The 18,356-nt window shown below is 44.1% G+C and overlaps 1 protein-coding gene across 1 annotated transcript in view; it reads right to left on the minus strand.

Annotated features, from left to right (window-relative positions):
* Positions 1-18,356, minus strand: part of LOC311503707 (uncharacterized protein) — a 62,473-nt gene that overhangs the window by 40,480 nt on the left and 3,637 nt on the right. The gene's annotated exons all lie outside the window — the stretch shown is intronic.

The raw sequence follows: 18,356 nt of genomic DNA on the forward strand, positions 1-18,356 counted from the left end.
AATTCTCAATCTCTAACGGTTTCTGTGTGACTACATTTGCTTGTGTGTATGTGTGTAAAACATGGTGATGGCCACGTAGAGCAAGTGAATTCCTTCAGCAGCCCAAAAACAGAGCCTCGCATTGTCCTGTCCAGATCAGGACCTATCCAAGTCTCCCCCTCGCCCCGCTACACCCACCCACCCCTCGCTCTCTCCGTCCTCTTGTTTCTGTCTTGTTGCCTGTCCCGACACCTCTCGATCCTCTCATCACCTTTGTACTACCGGGATAACCCAAGGAGGAATATACAGTAACAAGGGATGACAGGGAGCCAGAGGAAGAGACAGTGGACAGAGAGAAAGTGAGTGCCAGTGGATTTTGAATGGGCTCAGGAAGGCAGAGAAACAAAGAAATCATTCACATTGCTGGCCTTTCGAACACTTTTCAAAATCCTACAAAGGTCTGGTTTGTTGGACAGCTCTCAAATATAATACGGCGGATGTGACCGAGACCTTATACTAATATGAAATGATAGAAAACAGAAAATCAACCGAGACTTTGGCTATTTGTCACCGTTTTTTTTTTTTTTTTTTAGTGCAGACTGACTTTTTAATGTCTCAAGCTTATTTGAGAACCAGATATGAAAGACGACTCTGATAATTAGTTACGCCGGGGTTGTTAAGGTTTAAATTCCACAGATCTGTTAATATTAGCACAACACATTTCTACATAATGCAGCAGCGGTGCCTTGAAATTGGCTCACGAGAAAGAATCCGTGCACTTGCTCCACCTCTCGTGGTACTCGCACACTCGACACTGGAAATTCTTAGAGTTTGTGAGCCGAGACGTGCGTTTTCAGAAAAAGCTGACGCCGTGGAAGTTTTATTTTTAGAGTTTTTTCTACATTTTATAATAAGCAAGAGGAAACGTTGATATTCCCGACAGAATCATCTTTTCCTTATGCCTTTGCATTTCTTTCTTGCTTCTAAATCCTGACTTGCCAAGCAGTTGTGTTCTTACTTAAAGTTGTGTACATTTTCCATGTCATAATCATGAACTTACTACTTCCATTCAGATACATATATTTCTAAATATTGCACACATATCCCTTAAATTGGAAGTAACAATGGGCTACTTCAAAACTGTTCAGTAGTTTGCAGCTTATAGCAAACACACAGTTAAATCTTGCAAATTTGCTTTTGTGTTCTGGTTTTCTGGGGATAAAGGAGGAGCCAAAGTCGATCCAATCCACCTTAAACAAACAGACCAGATGCACACCGCCTTAATGCAAAACCCTGATTCGGACAGCCCCGACTTCCCTTCCTAATCCAGGGCAGGAACAAGAGTCTTAGCTTGCTGCCCGCGACGCACAACAACGTCCGTTTGTTGCGTATGAACATGTGCCCCGAACGGTGTAAACGCCCGGACACGCATGAACGCACGCACAAACCTCGCCGAATTCAAATATTATTACCTGCACTCTAGCTGTATAATCAAAGCTGACGTTTTGACACATGCTCTACACAGAGTGGACAATAATTCTTTACAAGCTGGAATGAGATTTTCCAGCTCATCAAATCTCAGTTTGTGTTTTTTTGTCATGACATCACCGGCCGAGGGAGCGAAGCCACAAAACAGCCTCAATATGGCCTGGAAATTGACAGAGAATTTTGGCCAGAAGGAGGTTGCATGAGAAGGAGAAGGACTTGAAGTAGCAGGGAGGAGAGGCTTGCCAAGAGTAAAGGCTCGGGGCCTGAAGGCTTTTGGCAGGTGTTTTGTCTCTGCTATCCATCCAGCTGCTGACTACAACCATGGGAGGCGTTACGAGAAAATCTATTAGCCGTACAGACAGGCTGTAATCCTGGTAATCCTCCGTTGTAGCAGCTTTTACTAATTTCTACACACTTAAAGCATTTTCCTTTTTAATCTTAATGCACTTCAAAACGTCCACTCGATCTTGGCAGGTGAATATACAAGAGAGACATTACTCCAGATGCAGCTGAGCAGAAATTGATCTTTCAAAAGAGCAGCGCCATTGCCGTGAAGGGTTAAGCATCGACAGTCAACCAGGTGCAATATGTCAACAAATAGCTACGATCACTTCTGTGGAAAATCTGCATCATAGTTTATTGTCTGCAGCAGCTGCCACGGCCTCAACAGCAAATCATGTGGCACTGCCAATTAAGTCAAAACCGAGAGTTTTCTACATGAATTGGCTGATATTTTAATAAAGATGCCGGTTCAAAGATGGATGAATGGAGAATGAATTATGCAACATGTTCTATCTCTCTCCTTTTATTTTATACGTCCTTTTTTTTTTTTTTTTTCCTGTTTGCAACCCCCATCGACCTCGCTGGGGCACGCCACCGTGTTCACAGGGTTAGGTATTGCGTGACAAGCTGACCTCGTTGCAAGTGTCTTCCTGTTGAGTAATAAATAGCCAGATTTTTTTTTTTTTTTTTTTTTGTGTGTGTGTGTGTGTGTGTGTGATGTCAGAGCATGTTGTGTCAGACTAAGCTGTGATTATGGGTTTATTGAGAAGTGGACAAGTGAGTGAAGAAAAGCAAAAAAACAATGTCAAAGGAGGGAAAGAGAGAGTGGGAGGCGGGATGAAGCCACACAAGAAGGCATGTCATGCTGAGGCTGTCCAGGCCTCCGGGCCAAGGTGTGGAGGCACCGCAAGAGAGGAAGGGCTAAATGGGAGATTAACAAGATGACTGAGGGCAAAACAAAGTGGCGAAAACACACACACACACACAAAACAAAGCTGCCTCAACGTTCAGAATGCAGAGACGCAGAAAATGAAAAAAGTCATGACATTAATTCGGTTAAACTTTACGTTAAAATGTTTGAGATTGAGAAGTGAAGCTGGAAAAACACAGTGACGACGATATAATCCATTTGTTCTGCGATGTTATTCTGGAATGCAATCAACCACAACATTATGACTGTACCTATGGGTTGAGGGGAGGGGCCTCTGTGGATCATCCCACAGACACTTGATCAGTTTGGGATCTAGTGAGTTTGGAGGCCAGATCAACACCTTGTGCTGTTCTTCATGTTTTGTTGAGTTGTTCCTTAAGTGTTTTTGTGTGTGTGTGCCTGTGTCAGGCTGAATCCTGTCCAAGGAGTGTCATTTCTATGGGGTGGGGGTGCCTGGTCTGGTCTAGGTGGGTGCTACATGTCTAAGTAACATCCACACCAATGAATGCCAGGCCCGAAAGTTTCCCAGCAGAACATTGTACTGTCACAAGATGTTATTTACTTCTCCTGTCTGTGGTCATAATGTTGTGGCTGATTGGTGTACACAGGCACACTGCTTTATTATTCATTATTATCAGTTTATAAAGGAGAAGACTGCGCTGTTGAGATTGCAGCTGCAGTTTTTCGCAGTTCGATTCCTGGCTGTTGTTTTCCACATGAAGCCGTTTCATTTGATCCGACATAAAAGAGAAAGAATTCCGACACGAACAGATGGTAAAACGGTCAAGACGGATCCAGCGGCAACGTCGGCTCCAGCGGGAAACGCTGACAGACAAAAGACCATCAGTATCCGCGCTGCTTCTGTGCGCACATTAGGGCGGGTATTTATAAAACTATCACCACATTATCATGCCTGAGACATGTGAGCGGGCGCGGCATCTTCATCCTTAACTTGTTTAGGACATATTGAGGTCATTTTTCCCCGGGTTTACACAACATTGCGTGAGAAGGGAAGGGTATCTGGTGGATCCAATTGCCCTCTGTGAGGGCGGCAGCGCCTCCATGAATGTGGCCTTTGAGTGGAGAGAGGCCAGCAGACATGCAGACAGCCTGTACTTACTGTATGTGGGAAATAAGCCCTGATGCGACTTCAAACAGCCACAATGATGTTATTATGGTCCCCCCTCTCCTCCCCAAAGACTGTTTCCCTCTTCTTTCTGAGAACTTGTTGCTCATGAGTCACAAGGAAGGACTCTCCAGTGATCTTTTGTTTACCCTGATATTACTCGTGGTAAGAGTTGGATGAATCCCTGCTTCAGTTTCAGTGTAAATACCATGTTTTCAGTTAGCGCTTGCTCTGCAGGGGATCGAACTATCGCTGTGATCATCTCAATTTTCCCACTGCTGAAAATAAACGTTACTTTTGTCTTGGCCAAACGTCTTTTTTAGCTGGAGGAAAATGAGTAATTGCTCTTATATTTAAAGGTCAAATAGGATCATTTGTCGGGGTCTCATGGGAAAATACGTAAGAAAACGTTCTGAAAAAGCATCACCACAACTTTTAAAGTGATAACGCTGCACTGACTTGGCTCTCCTTCATACTTAACTGGGTTGTCTATATCTTTAAGCCAAGATTTGCTCTTGTTTCCATTAAGATATATATATATATATGTATAATAAGGCCTCTCGCAAACATTAGACAGGACATAATGTGCAAGAGGAAGCAAAGTTTTTTACAACAACACGGTTCGGCGTGGTGAAACACATATGCGTGGTAAAACACCCGCTTTTGTGAACTTTTATCAGAGCTGTGCTGAAGTCCCGGTTTCATAAAGTGACGCAGACGGCGGCTACGGACGACGAGCTGGATGTGATCCAGCTTTGATTTCGGTGCTATATTTACACAGGCATTCAACGCCGGCGCCGGCTGTCACACCCACACCTTTTCGGTGTCAGACTCTTCGCTGGGCCGGGGCTTCCTTTTCGACAGCGAGAAACTGGGTTAGACTTCAGAGTGACAATTTTATCACATTTAATTTGGGGAAAAAATAAATAAAACTGTGAGCATCCCTACTCTTTTTTGTCAGTTTTAGATTTTGCAAAGCGCATGGGAGACCCTCACTGTCTTGCTAATTCGTTCAAAAATACATCTGCATTTATTTCAAAACAGCTGAAAATACATTAATGCTACTGTCTGGTTCTGAAGAAGAATCAATGCATCATGGCCACACACACAGCTCCCATTAATCTTCCTGCATGCTGACTAATTGTTACCCCACACTGCACGTGTTAACGTAGAGCCACGGCCAAGGGTAAGCAGCGACTTCCATTACAGTCCGAGAAATCCCAAGTTAGAAATCAAATATGATTGAAAAATTAGGGGAGTGGTGAGTGAAAAATAAACATGGGTGGTAGCCACTTCCCGCTCCGTATTTGACAGATGACATTGTATGAAAACAAGGATTAGCGCTGTAAGCGCCGCGACGGGACGAATGTGAGTAAATGTGTGAGTGTGCGCACATGTGATGCATATTTAAAACGTTTGCAATTTGATGATGAAAACAAACACTGGCACATTAGCATGGAGAATTTCCCTGGCTCCGCACGCAAACTTTCGAGCTGGGGTGGGCCCCAGTGTGCGAGTCTGTGTGTGTGTGTGTGCTGCTGTGGGTGAAGCCGGCAGCTGTTTAAATTCACTCTAACGGTGCTCTCTCTTTCTCTCTCTCTCTCCCTTTCTGCAACATGCCAATTTAAACGAGATCCTCAGGGATAGAAACAGAGTTTGACGCTTCTCTTCACCTCCCTGTCATTTTCTGTCTCTTCCCTACTGTTGGAAATATGCTTTGCTGCAGCTGCACCGACTTTAAGTCTGAATCCAGCGCGATAGTAAAACACATCACTTGTACCCGGAGCTCATTAATCTCACCGCATTAGCCACGATGAGCTCATGCACCTGATATGATGCTCCGGCACGGATCCCCTCAGCTCTCGGTCGTGTACCATGTATGTGAGGTCGTGTCGTTGTGCCCGATGAATAAGTCATCAGATCAGCGCTGCATTAGCTCCTGAAAGGCCCAAAGGGTTGCAGCCGGTGGCTCAGTTTCAAATAAGGTCACACAACACAAAGGAACAACGAGATTAATAAAAATTCAGGTACATGTTGGTCAATTACGAGATTAATTATTAGTCATTACTGACTAATAATGGCTAAATAGTACTCTGCACACTGGTTAAACAACTTTACAGACTAGTTGCACTACTGCTGAACACTAGAAATGACCTTATTCGCACCATCTGCTGAATTTGTTCATTTGGTTTTTGTGCAATACTCTGTATGTTATTACTGTACCCTGCAAGCTGCTATCACCATACCCACTTCTATACATAGCCAACCTGCTGTTGCATATTCTAGTACTGTGCTGAGTCAATGCAATGACATTTTGTTCTGTGCACGCTTGCTCTATACCTGACTGACAATAAAGTGAGTAAAACAAGAAAACCAGTTGAAGCTGGAGCTGAAGTGGCATTTGAAATTCAAGAAGTCCAAATGAAAGGGCTGATATGAGGCGATGCAGAAGTATCATCTGAAGTAAATGTCTGCAAAAGGATAGGATTTTAATCACCGAAAAGAGATGACATAACAAAGCGTGCGAGAGAAACTGACGCGGATGTGTCAGCAAGTGTTCGTTACAGTGAAAGTCTAAAGAGAAATACGCCTGATCTCAAACGTAAACCAAAAAGACAATGCTGGGCGAAGTGACGGCTCTAAAAGCAGTCGTACTAAATATGAACAAAAGGAAGTTGTCAGAAGCTGAAGGTGGTTTGTTTTGCTTGCGAGCTGGCGAGGATTAAACGTGTCAGCTGAAAGCAGTTGGATTGTAAATCGAGATGAGACGAGGGAAGATGAAACACCTGTGAAAATATTTAAAGCCTGCCGTAGCGGAGCATTAACGCCGACAGAGTGAAAGATTCAATTAGGGCCGCAGCCAGAGATTTGTTTATTCCCTTTGATCAGATCAGGTAAAGTCAATAATCGGCTGCAGCGAGGAAAACGTTACTCGTCTGTTTGCTTTTGATAAATGTGGCGGTAGATTAGTCAAGTCCTTCAGAACTGATTTCATGATCAGACAAAACAACCATAATTCATCTAAAGGAGAAAAAAAAAAGGACTGCAACACAACTTTTTATAAATAGCATCGCTATCGTTTTAATTATTCAATCACTGCGTCTTTTACTCCTCTATCACTCGAAAAGTCTCAGAGGGCTTTTAGCATGAACTATCCCAGTGGGCCTCTGGTTGTTGGTGATGCTAGTGAAAACCTCAAGCTTATCATTTATAAATAAAGAAAAAAAACCCACTTGTGTTTGAGTTCTGCGAGCTAACACTGCCTCGCCAAATGTTGTACTTACTAGTGTGTGTTTAGTGTGTATAAGCACCTGGGAGTCACTGGAGTTTATCAATGACATTTCAGTTTAGGTTCATCCTGCCCAGGTCATCATTTTTTACAAATGTGCACATCCCAAATAAACTCCAGTAAGCACTACACTGCCCCATCACCGCTGTGTTTACTGTAAAACACTTAAGCTATGCCTTCCCTTCTCCCGGTTAACAAATAACACCCGCGGGGCTGAGCAAAGCACAAGTCACGCAACTGCCTCTCTGGCTCAGTCACTCCTCGCCCTCACATACTTGTGTCTTCCTGACTGACTGGATACCTGACTGTCTGGGTGAGACATTTGCCCCTGCAGAGCTGTTCCTCTTAAACAATGTGCCCGGACGCCGTCAAGTCGGGGGAAAATCCTGCTGCCGCCAACCGATGCTCGGCTCGGCTTTGACTTGGGCCCAAGGAGGGACTGTCTTCGCCCTCTCTGCCTCTTGCTGTACCCTCCGCTTGCGTCTCTCTCTCCACCCTAAAAATATTTTGTCAGGTTCACTCATTCGAGCGTAATTCGGCAGAGAGCGGGAGTTCACTAAGAGTTCAGACTGTGCACGGGGTGCGCAGAGTGCAGCCAAGTCTTGCCAGCCTATAATAAATTAAACAGAAACACTTTTAAACACGCTCTTTCATCACATTACTATCATCCTCTTTAATTAGCCTGCACCGTGGCAATATAAGCCGTTAGCAGGAAGACGTTTTAACTCTGTATTTATTCAACACACTGTCTGCAAAAAAAAGGAACCCAAAGCCGATCTCCGAGGCTTCTCCAAATAACCCTAACAGTATATGACATGATCTGAGGAACTATTTTTACTCGGGCGAGTTACGCGCTGCTGTTTTCCCATATCAAATGCTGATGAAAGGGGACCTCATCTGGCTGACGGTAGTTAGCGTATCGAGCTGTATCGGGTCAGATGCCACCTTTGGTTAGTGATCTTTCCAACCGCATGGAAACATATCGATTTACATTAGGGAACAACAGCAGGAACCGGGTCTGGCCACTGCTGCACACTGAAGCATGCTTCAATTAAGATAAATGGAGGTGACAGACGAAACAAACGGTCCGATGTACGATGCGCCTGGGCAGCGCGGAATACAGACGCAGCCCGACGACTTGTAGTACATGCGGTTGTTACGCCACGTGAGGAGCCTTGTTGAAAAAGCCAGCACGATCACTATCAGTAATATTGCTTATCAAAGGCATATGCTTCAGTTCCTCTGCAATCAATCCATCACTACTTCCTTCCGACATTTGTGGAGAAGCTTTTCTTTGTGGTTGACGGTTTTAAAAGTCCATAATCATGATGCATTGAGTTGCAGCTTGTTGTGTTCAGTCTAGTTTGGTTCTTTTCACACTGTTATTTTACTGGTTAAGGCTGGTTACTTCTTGGCAAGACGTCGTCCTATATATTGACACAGCAGCAGTGTCACTGAGTTCATCCATCAGCCACTGTGAATAGCCCTTTCCGTTCGCTCGGTTTAGCCATCAACAGATCACATTACTGACACCAGTGAGCTTTTTATGCGAGTGGCCATGTTAAATTGGTTGTGCTGCTGCAGCTAATAGGCCTTGGGTGCTCAGTGGGAAGAGATTGGGAGGCCATTCGAGCCAGGGTGGCCGCTAACATTCGGTCGTGGATCTATGTCAGGCCGTCATCGTGTCCTATCCAGGTGACGAAGGGACACGGAGAAGACAGACAAAGCTCCACAGCCGAGATAATACACATAAATTGTTTACACGTCGTTTATTTTCTTCTATATTTGTATGCATTCAGGAGATCCCACAATAAACAGTCGCCAAACTTTTTCCTAAACTCAGACATTCAGAGACTCTGCGCTGGAGTGCCCACATGCCACAACAAATGAAAGGAATGACTCCTCCGGGGTTAAATGAGATATCAAATGAGCTTTCAACATGTGGCTTCATGCTGTACTAAATCTGTAAGCCATATCGCATGTTTGCATGGAGATCAACGAACCCTATTTGTTTGCCGTGTGGGGGTAATGGATACAAACTGGCAGCGCACAATTATTTATTCAAATCCAGAGGGAGTGTAGTTGGTATTAAGCAAGGCCGGAGATGCGTGCTTGTAAAAATAGCACGTTGCAGTGCAAACCAAAAGCAGAACAAATGTTTGTAATAAGAGACATGTCTGCCAATAACATTACCGTTCAATAACTGAAGATTGACTGCAGTTTGCACACCCAGTGGATATTCTAGACATCAGAGCGGTACAAGGTTTCGACTCGCATGCCATAATGTCATAAACCATGTAAAACAACAGCTGGAATATGTCAGCATGTTTGTAGCACCACTGCTCCTTAAAGTGCTTCCATTATATAATTATCAACTTAATCTCCGGGGGCTTTGGTGGGCTTCCCTTCTCGTCCCTCCGTGCTTGCCTCGCTCAGAGAGACCACTGCGCTAAGCGGAGGCTGTGACAGTAATTACACAAGACAGCTCCCAACAATAGTGTTGGCCCAACAAAGGCTTCTGCTCCCTCTGCATGAGACCTAGCTGTCTATTCACACTCACTCAAACTCCAACACACACTCTACCCGTCTGCTCGCACACACACGCTTGCGCAAAAAAACACACCTCCCGTCGCTGCGCGGCCTCCGCTAGCTGCTACAGTTAGCGTCTGAGGGGGGGTCTTGCTCTCTGCACTGATTTGAGCAATTCACTTATGGCCTTTTGTGATCCCGGGGGGCTCCTTTGGCCCCCTCGGGCCTACAGGGTCCCAACTCCACTCAAGCGAGGTCAATGTCTATGGCACGAGAGGCCGAGCTGGGACAAAGCCAGTGTCATGCCTTTGATTCAAGCAACTAATGAGTTAGTTGTGAGGATGCTAAATGCGTACGGCGCCTTCTCCATACATGCTTTTCGACACATACAAAGGATTGGCATGGCTGGTCTGTCGCAGTAGTTAACAGCTATTGTGCGGCTGATTAAAGCAGAATGGGCAAACGCACATGCAAGAGGATGGGAGAGTGAGCTGACATGCAACTAATGTCTAATTTAACATGGAATCAATGGGAGGACAATGGCTGTGTGTGTGTAGGGGGGCAGCAGAAGGAATATAACAAATCTAACTTAAATAAATGCATGAAACTAGTACCAATAATTGGGAAAATGATAAAAATGCAAAATGAACCCTTAAACAATCAAGCTACCAATCAAATCAAGGGTAATGCAAGACAATAGTTTGTTATAAAAGGTACCTACTCCACCCTTGGATCATAAAAATCCTTTATCTTGTGGGTTTTCTAGCCATGAGTACAGGGTAGTAAACTTATTCCTGTATTTTACTTGTGCAAGACTTCTTGTGTGCAGGTATTAAACGAGCAAATACTTTAGAGAAAGTTTAAATAAGCAACGACAATGCCTTAGTGTGTAATCCTACTTCTTTCAAAACATTTTCCGCTCAAATGACAAAGGATTTTTGCATGCCAAAACAAAGGATAGGAAGACCCGGAGGAGTGTTAACAGTGAGAACACATTAGCTTGTACACGGAAAGGCATTAAGCCACCATACGTCTTGTCTTTGTATATAGAACTCATCGCACGAAAATTACAGACATCGCATGCGGAGGAAAGAGGAAGGAGAGAAAGCCTGAGCGCTGGCATTTAGCCCGATCACGCACTCTCCGCGAAGCGCACGGAGACGAAAGGTGATTTTCTTTTCGCGGGGGTCAGCGAAACAAACAGAAGGGCAGAACCCCCCGTCGGGATGAAGAGGGGGGGAGGAGAGAGAGGCAGAAACGTCGGCGGTGGCCAGCGTTGAGAACGGAGATTAAGAGCGACAAAAAGAAGACGAGGAGTAGAAGAGGGGGCGACAGAGTGGAACTGTTGCCTCATTTGAAGATGCTAATCATGCATAAGAGCAAATTTGCTCTGCTTCAGCAGCCATTCACTCCCTGGATGCTTGTAATCAATATAAATGTTGTAAAGGCTTAGTAATGTGCGCTGATTAGAAGCACGTAAGCTCTGGTTACCCTGTGTTATGACCAAAAATGTCTCAACTCTTACTCTAATTATCATACTCTTAGAAAATGTAGTGCCACAGCTCAAGAGATCTGGAAATTTCATGCCACCAACAACCAGTTCAGCATTGACCAGTCCATTTCTATCTTGTCTTACGGCCTTTTGACATTTAACTGATGGACCAATGTTCTTGCAGCCTTCGGGCTTTGATGCATTGCGTGCTGCAAGGCCCCGAACGTACAGCCGCAAGAACAAGTAAAGGCTCCGATAAATCAGCATGTAAGCGTCATGTTGGTACTAATTAACCAAAATGTTTAACTTATTCCAAATGATCTTCCAATCTGTCAAGGAACAAGGGGGAGAATGAAAGGGTCGAAGGGTTTCAACCTTCAGGAGCTTTGAGTTTTCACTTAAAAAAAAAATGGGTTAATGCATATATTCACAACCCGAGAGCATATGATGCTAGCGTCGTTTCACTGGCGGCTGATCATCAGCACGAACAACAATCACGCAATCGTTCCACGAAAGTGAACTGGTTCCGCGAAAGAGTCAAATTTACACCAATTCTCTAGAAACAGTTGGGAAGCGAGGCTCTACTGTCATGCCTTCAACTCCAACTTGAACTGAACGCTAACGTCAGCTAACACGCTCATCGTGACAATGCTGACATCCTGATTCATTCACCGATCAACACTAAACACAAAGTACAACTTAATCTGACTGGAGCGTCGGTTGTTTTTTTTTAAATCAAGCTATTGGGCAATTTAAATTACCCTCCCCCGCCCGATCATCGCGCAGATTGAAAATTGCCTGCCTTTGGGCGACAGAGTATCAGAGGGAAGGGTGAAACCGTGGGGTCACTGAGAGTTTAGTGAGCACAAAGTCTCTCTATAATGCGACCTGATACACATTTTCACCCCGGTCATGGGATCACTAGAGTCAGCATGATTTAGCCTATTTGCACAGTCTGCGCCAACTAGACAGTCTACTGATAAACTATAGGTCCATGCACTTAGTTAAGCAAAAAAAAAAAAAAAAAACAATGTCAGACATAAGAAGAATATAAACATTTTTGGTTTTGAGCATAAAAATACTAAATATATTTCCTCTTCATCTTAAATTCTAAGCTGTTGAGACAGAAAACCAGTCAGAAACTAATAAAGAAATCTGCTAATTTACTTCTGTATAAAGTAATAAGGTTGCTGCATCTTAAACATACACCTATCAGGCATAACATTATGACCACTTTTTTAATATTGTCTCTTGTGCCTCCAAAACAGTTGTGACTCATGAGAGAATGGACATGGACCTTCTGAGGGTGTCCTGTGGTGTCTGGCAACAGTTAATAGGGGTGTCTGGTCTGGTCTGGTCTAGGTGGGTGCTACATGTCTAAGTAACATCCACATGAATGAATACCAGGTCCAAAAGCCTCCCAGTAGAACACTGAATTGTCACAAGATGGTCAATGTTATTCACTTATCCTGTCGGTGGTTTTAATGTTGTGGCTGATATATGTATTCTAAGCCAGATTAGATGCAAATAGAGTGAGCCAAATTAATTAGTAAAATGAGTCTAGGGTACTAACTTTCATAGACCTATACTCAGACAAGGTGAAAAAGACACCAGTAGGAGCACCTGTGAGTTTTTGTCTATAATTCGCTGGCATTTTATTTCCAAAAAAACAACAACAGTACACACTGACCACATGTTGACCTTTATTTGCTAAACCCTTTCGCTTCATCTGCAATATGTGCAGCCCGCTGATACATCTTGGCCTCTGCCCTACCATATCGCCTGCCTTTGGGCTGGAGAAGATTAGGGAAGGAAAAAGTGTAGGGTCACCGAGAGTTTAGGAAAACACAAAGTCTGTCTATAACGTGACATGATTCACATTTTCACCCCTAAGCAAAGTCTCCATTCAGAAGCATCTATCACGCTGCGGCACTTCCCTCTTCGAGGAATCAAGCGCTCGCATTGGCTCGGTTCGACACAGACCCGGAAAGGTTTATTAACCCGAACAGAGGAGGGGCGCTTACACCCGTGACATTTTCTTAAATGAGTCGACGATAGAATAAGGATCCAGACTGATTGTTTTGCCTCGTTCCGTCCTTCCTCTATTGCGGGGCGGTGGGTTAGTTACAAAACCGTCTCCTGTCTGCCGGCTGACGTCATGAACCGTGTGTGTGCTTGGCGTGAGTCTGTGGGCTCTGTGGCCTTTTCCTTCCTCTTTTATTATAGCTCAGCAAGCAGTTAGTCACACAACGCGTCGTACTGAAACCGGCTCACACACTTCTGGCAATTAGGGACACGCATGTATAATGAAGATCTGAGCTTTTAAGGCAGCAGCGAGGTGATTAATATGTTGCGGTTACCATATTTGGCTCAATCAAGTATACTTGTCTCTCATTTGTTTCACATCTACATGCACGTGTACCCATACACTGTCAACACCTTGAGTGGACTAGAAACTATGAGGGAAGGTGGAGTTTTAATTGAGGGCTTCCAGACACACTTATAAATACACCTCAGCGCGCCGCGGCTACATTTACACCACAGGCATTTATATTTGGGCATTGGAAATGTTGTTTTGATGGTAACATCATGGGCTCCTATGATAAATGGCAAGACACTGATGATTTTCACAGCAGATTATTTACCGAAAGCAAAGCAGTCCTGACTGGAAGTCGTCTGGATGTTTTTTTAAGGCTGTTAATGTCTCATGGAGAGCTTTTGCTTTCTGCGTGCGAGCGTTTATCAAGTATTTAAAGTATTTAAGGGATTTCGGGCAAGCTCAAAATAGTCTGGGTTTTTTTTTTTCTTCGTGCAAGTTCAAGTGTGTAAAATAAACTCTCAAAATCATCTGCTTTTGCAAGTCGGTTGTTTCGCTGGAGGTCGATCATCAGCTCGAGCAACAATGACGCAATGTTTTCTTTCGGGGATTTGAAATATTTTCAAGAAGATACAGTAATCTCCTTCTAATCCCTCAGTTTGTAGCATTTTCAAAGAGCAACCAGCTGCTGGCTGCAATCGGAACGTGCACGTACGTCGGCCCTGAACGTGCTCTGCTCAGACTGAGAAATATTTACACTGCAGCCGATGCACACGTGTGATAATCGCTTCAGCTTCCTGGAGAAAGTGTGATAGAAGAGCGAAACTGATAAGTAACACTGTTCACAAATAAAAATGCAGCCTGTTTGGTTGTGATCAATACACGTGCTGTGCAAATGGCATTAACCGCTGGTTTGGTGGTTTTCGAAAGGCAATGCAACCATTTGAGGTGTTAGTTAATACCACTGACATCTGACCTGATTACATGATTTACTTTCGTTTTACGTCAAAAAACTTGCTGAACTTAAATCAAGTCCACCAGTCAACTTCAGTTTGCCCCGGCCAAAGCAAAGAAAAGACGACGATTCGATTGGATTCGAGTCCCAGAGTGAGCACGAGGACAGAGAGGGTTACGGGCCGTGACAAATATACATGGAGTAACGCAAATGCTGCTCCTTTCCCAGGGGTGTGACGGGGGGAATCTGATCGCGGTGACATAAGGGTCGAGACCTAAGAAGGCGACAGATGCCGTCAAAATAAGCTTCTGTTGCACCCCATCAAAGGCGGACATAGTGCACACGGTTAAAATAGCCACTGTGGAGATTACGCAATCATACGCACACTTAGCAGACAAACACATTAAAAAAAAAAAAACATTCTGGTGTAGCTGTCAGGGATTAATGCTTATGTCCAAGTATTAATGTAATGCCATGTTCTGTGTTGGAAAGAAAAGGAGGTAGGAGGTTAAACCGTGGTCGGCTAGCGTCTTGCTTCGAGGGGCGTTGTGGGTGTCAACTGAAACTGAAACTGTTCTGGACGTCTGAACTCTACCTGCTTGACAGTTAGCTTTCCCCAAAGGATTCACAAAAGCGTTGTGCTTTGTCTGAGACACACGAGTGAGAGACGGGGGCACGCGTCTGCAAAAAAGAAATGTACAAAACACAAACCACAGGCTGCACTCCAGCTCGCAAGGATGTGACCACATTACAAGCAAACAGAGCCCACAAGGCTCAGTGACGCTCGATATTTTTGATATGTGTGTCATGACAACAAATGGCACGATTTACAGCGACCCATTCACATGCAAAGCCTATAATAGTGCCACGCAATAGCCTTATTTATAGCTGCATAAAAGAGGGCCCGTCCTTAAAACTTCCATCTGATTCATATCACAAGCTGTTGACGTTTTCATTCCACTTCGTATCTGCTTAAAGGGCGGCGTGAAAGGGAAAGAAATAAAAGGTGAAAGCATTAATAAAAGCGAGGACTCCTCGTCAAGATCGCAAGATATTAGATTAGATTAGATTAGATTCAACTTTATTGTCATTAAAAAAAAGTTGAATCTAATCTAATCTAATCTAATATCTTGCGAGCTTGACGAGGAGTCCTCGCTCTTATCTGGATATAAAGATATCTGGATCTCTTTAATGTCAAATACAAAAAATAACAACCACCCCCCTGTAGGCACATCACCCATAACAAAAAAATAAATCATAAAGGGAACTTTCCCCTACAGTGTTTGCCTTTAATCAGCTAATCCCTTAAAACTACAGTAGTAACCTGATTAAAGTTTAGAAACAAAGCATATTCTGCTTTCAGATAATGAGGGCGGGGGGGGGGACAAAAAGTAGTGAAACACAATCACACAGACTCTAAAACAACACATATGCACCGGAGGAGAAATGCATGCAATCGGGGCAGAGAGACAAATGAGGAGGGATAGTTAATCCTAAGGGTAAATATTTAACAAGCTCAGCAATTACAGTGAGGGCAGAGACCTAACATGGAAGAGAAGGGAATTACAGCCTGCTGACTGTCAAAGCAGACGCGCACACACACACACACACACATTCACATGGACCTACCTGATTGGACGTCTGCCTTAAAGTTATGGAAATAAAAAAATAAATGCCCTGACCTCAGAGCAAATTTAAATCAAACGTCGAGCTCCACACAACCTGTAGGCTATGAAATGATGATGTATACTATTTATTTTTATTATTATTTCTACTTATTATTTCGTATAAAGGAGAGGCTTGCCCCCTCTGGACTTGTAGCCCGATTTTCACTGGAAAAAGCGACTTCAGGTTTATACTACGCCCCCTCTCAACTGGCGGTAAAGCTGCGGCGGCAGAGCTATTATATATTCCTACAATTTAAATGAATCTTTTAGTTGAGTTGTAAGATATGAGCTTAATTTTTAATAGTGTGCGTCAGAAAAACCCAGAGAAGGGGGCATCCTTGCGTAAACTTCCCTTGTACGCCGACGGGTATTCTCCAAGCACGGTAAATAAAATCCTATAAATAACAAATGAAATGGTTTTGCTTTATTTATTTATTTTTATTTTTTTCCCTCCCCCTGCGTGTGAAATAGCTCATAGAGTCATATCAGGTCTTGTGCCGTTGTGCCTGTAAACAAATTGTTTTGTTAACTGGTCTGAATCTGATGATGAAAGGAAAACGAAGGTGAATCTACTTCATGCTGCTTTTGTTATTGACACACACAAATCGAGTACATGCAGACCCACAAGGCCTAGGGGTATATTTGCATAAAGTGCATATGTACACACTGTTTGGTGTGCTCCACCCTTGAACAGTCACGCAACCCAGACAACGGGCAAGAATCTCAGGGAGCTTCCAAAAGCACCTGCTTCACGATTTTCCCCTCTTCTTCTGACTCTCTGAAAGCTTCAACAGGCTGCACAGGAGAACGCTAAACTGCCTAATTGAGATGAGAAATTACGTTTAATAAAGTATGAGCAAGTTCACCTGGTCACAACTAAGTGAAAAGGACAGCTGCTGTAACTCCAGTAGTAACTTCACACAGCCACCCCCTAGTGGGCAAAAAAGAAAACTGCATCAGGAAAAAGAAAAAAAAAAGAAATCTTCATTCTTCCTCTTTGAAACTGTTCATAAAGACAAATGAAACTTAAAGCTGCAGGTCTCATGGTTTCGTCGCATGATTTCTCTCAATGACTCACTGTTAAAAAAAAAGAACAAAAGACAAAACAGACAATTGTGACTGTTGTTCAAAACCGCAGGACGGATGTGGACGTGTTGCTCATCTTACATTTATCTGGAAAAGTTCTGGTCAAACAGTCCCATGGTTGAATAACAGTGGAAAAACACCACGCTGCTGCTGCTGCTTCTGCTGCTGCCGCCGCGAGAGTCAAACGAGTAGGCCAGAGTGCAACGAGGGTAGAGATTCCAGATGTATACAGATCCAAATCCCCTCATGTTCCACTCTAATTAATCCCATTAGTGAAGCATCAAAAGACAGATAAGCTGTTCACTACTGCCACTGATAACAAGGCACCCAGCGGAGGAGCGGTAAACAACGAGGCTTTGGCGTGGACGCACATTCAAAGGCTTCAAAAACAGCTAAATACTCCACAGAAATACCACCTTTAATGTAATGTTATCTTAAATGCTCAAACAGATGAGCTAGGAGAGACGTAAGCAGGAAGTAGCTGTTAGCACTGATATTAAAAAAAGAAAAACACACACCAGCAAAACCAACTGCTCACTTCCAATAACTTCTAAACACTTCTTCAACACATTTTTTCAGTTATTCCCTTTTACAGCTCCTGCTTGGCACTGACAGCCCTCATAGCATCTCGCTTTATCGAAGCAGCGGCCTTTATCTCTGCGTGAGCCCTTGCCCCGGAAAGGCGCCTTTAATAACTCCGATTAGCACCTGCGAGTTTGCGTGACGGCCTGGCTAAAGGAGCAGCTGTGTGTGCGAGTACGACCGCGAGCATGCCAGTTGTTCGGGTGCCATGCCAAACCGAGGCGGACGGCGGATGATGGAGATTAAGGTTACCGCGAGGATCGGAGGAGGAGAAGGTGAAGGAAGTGAGCCTCGTGTGCCAAAGGGGAGACCTTTCAAATGTCGGAGCCAACTTCTCCAAGAAGACAGCTCTCATTGGGAATTTTCTTACAGCCCCGAAGGTCTAGGAGGACAGTGATTCTCCCCCTCCTTATGCTTCATAACGTGCCTTTCACTTTGCAAAAACAGAAAGAGAAAACGCTCATTATATTTTCCTTGAAAGCCGTCACGTCGAGTTGCGTTATTACCCCATGAGTCGATAAGGCGGCTGCCCAAGGCCACCGGCAACAAAATACCGTTTGAAGCGGCGCATGAATATTTGAAGCGGGTCGTGGAGCAACGCAGGGAGACGAGGAGGAGCGGCGTTCGGTGGAC

The sequence above is a fragment of the Chelon labrosus genome, assembly GCF_963514085.1.
Source record: "Chelon labrosus genome assembly, chromosome: 18".
NCBI lineage: Eukaryota > Metazoa > Chordata > Actinopteri > Mugiliformes > Mugilidae > Chelon > Chelon labrosus.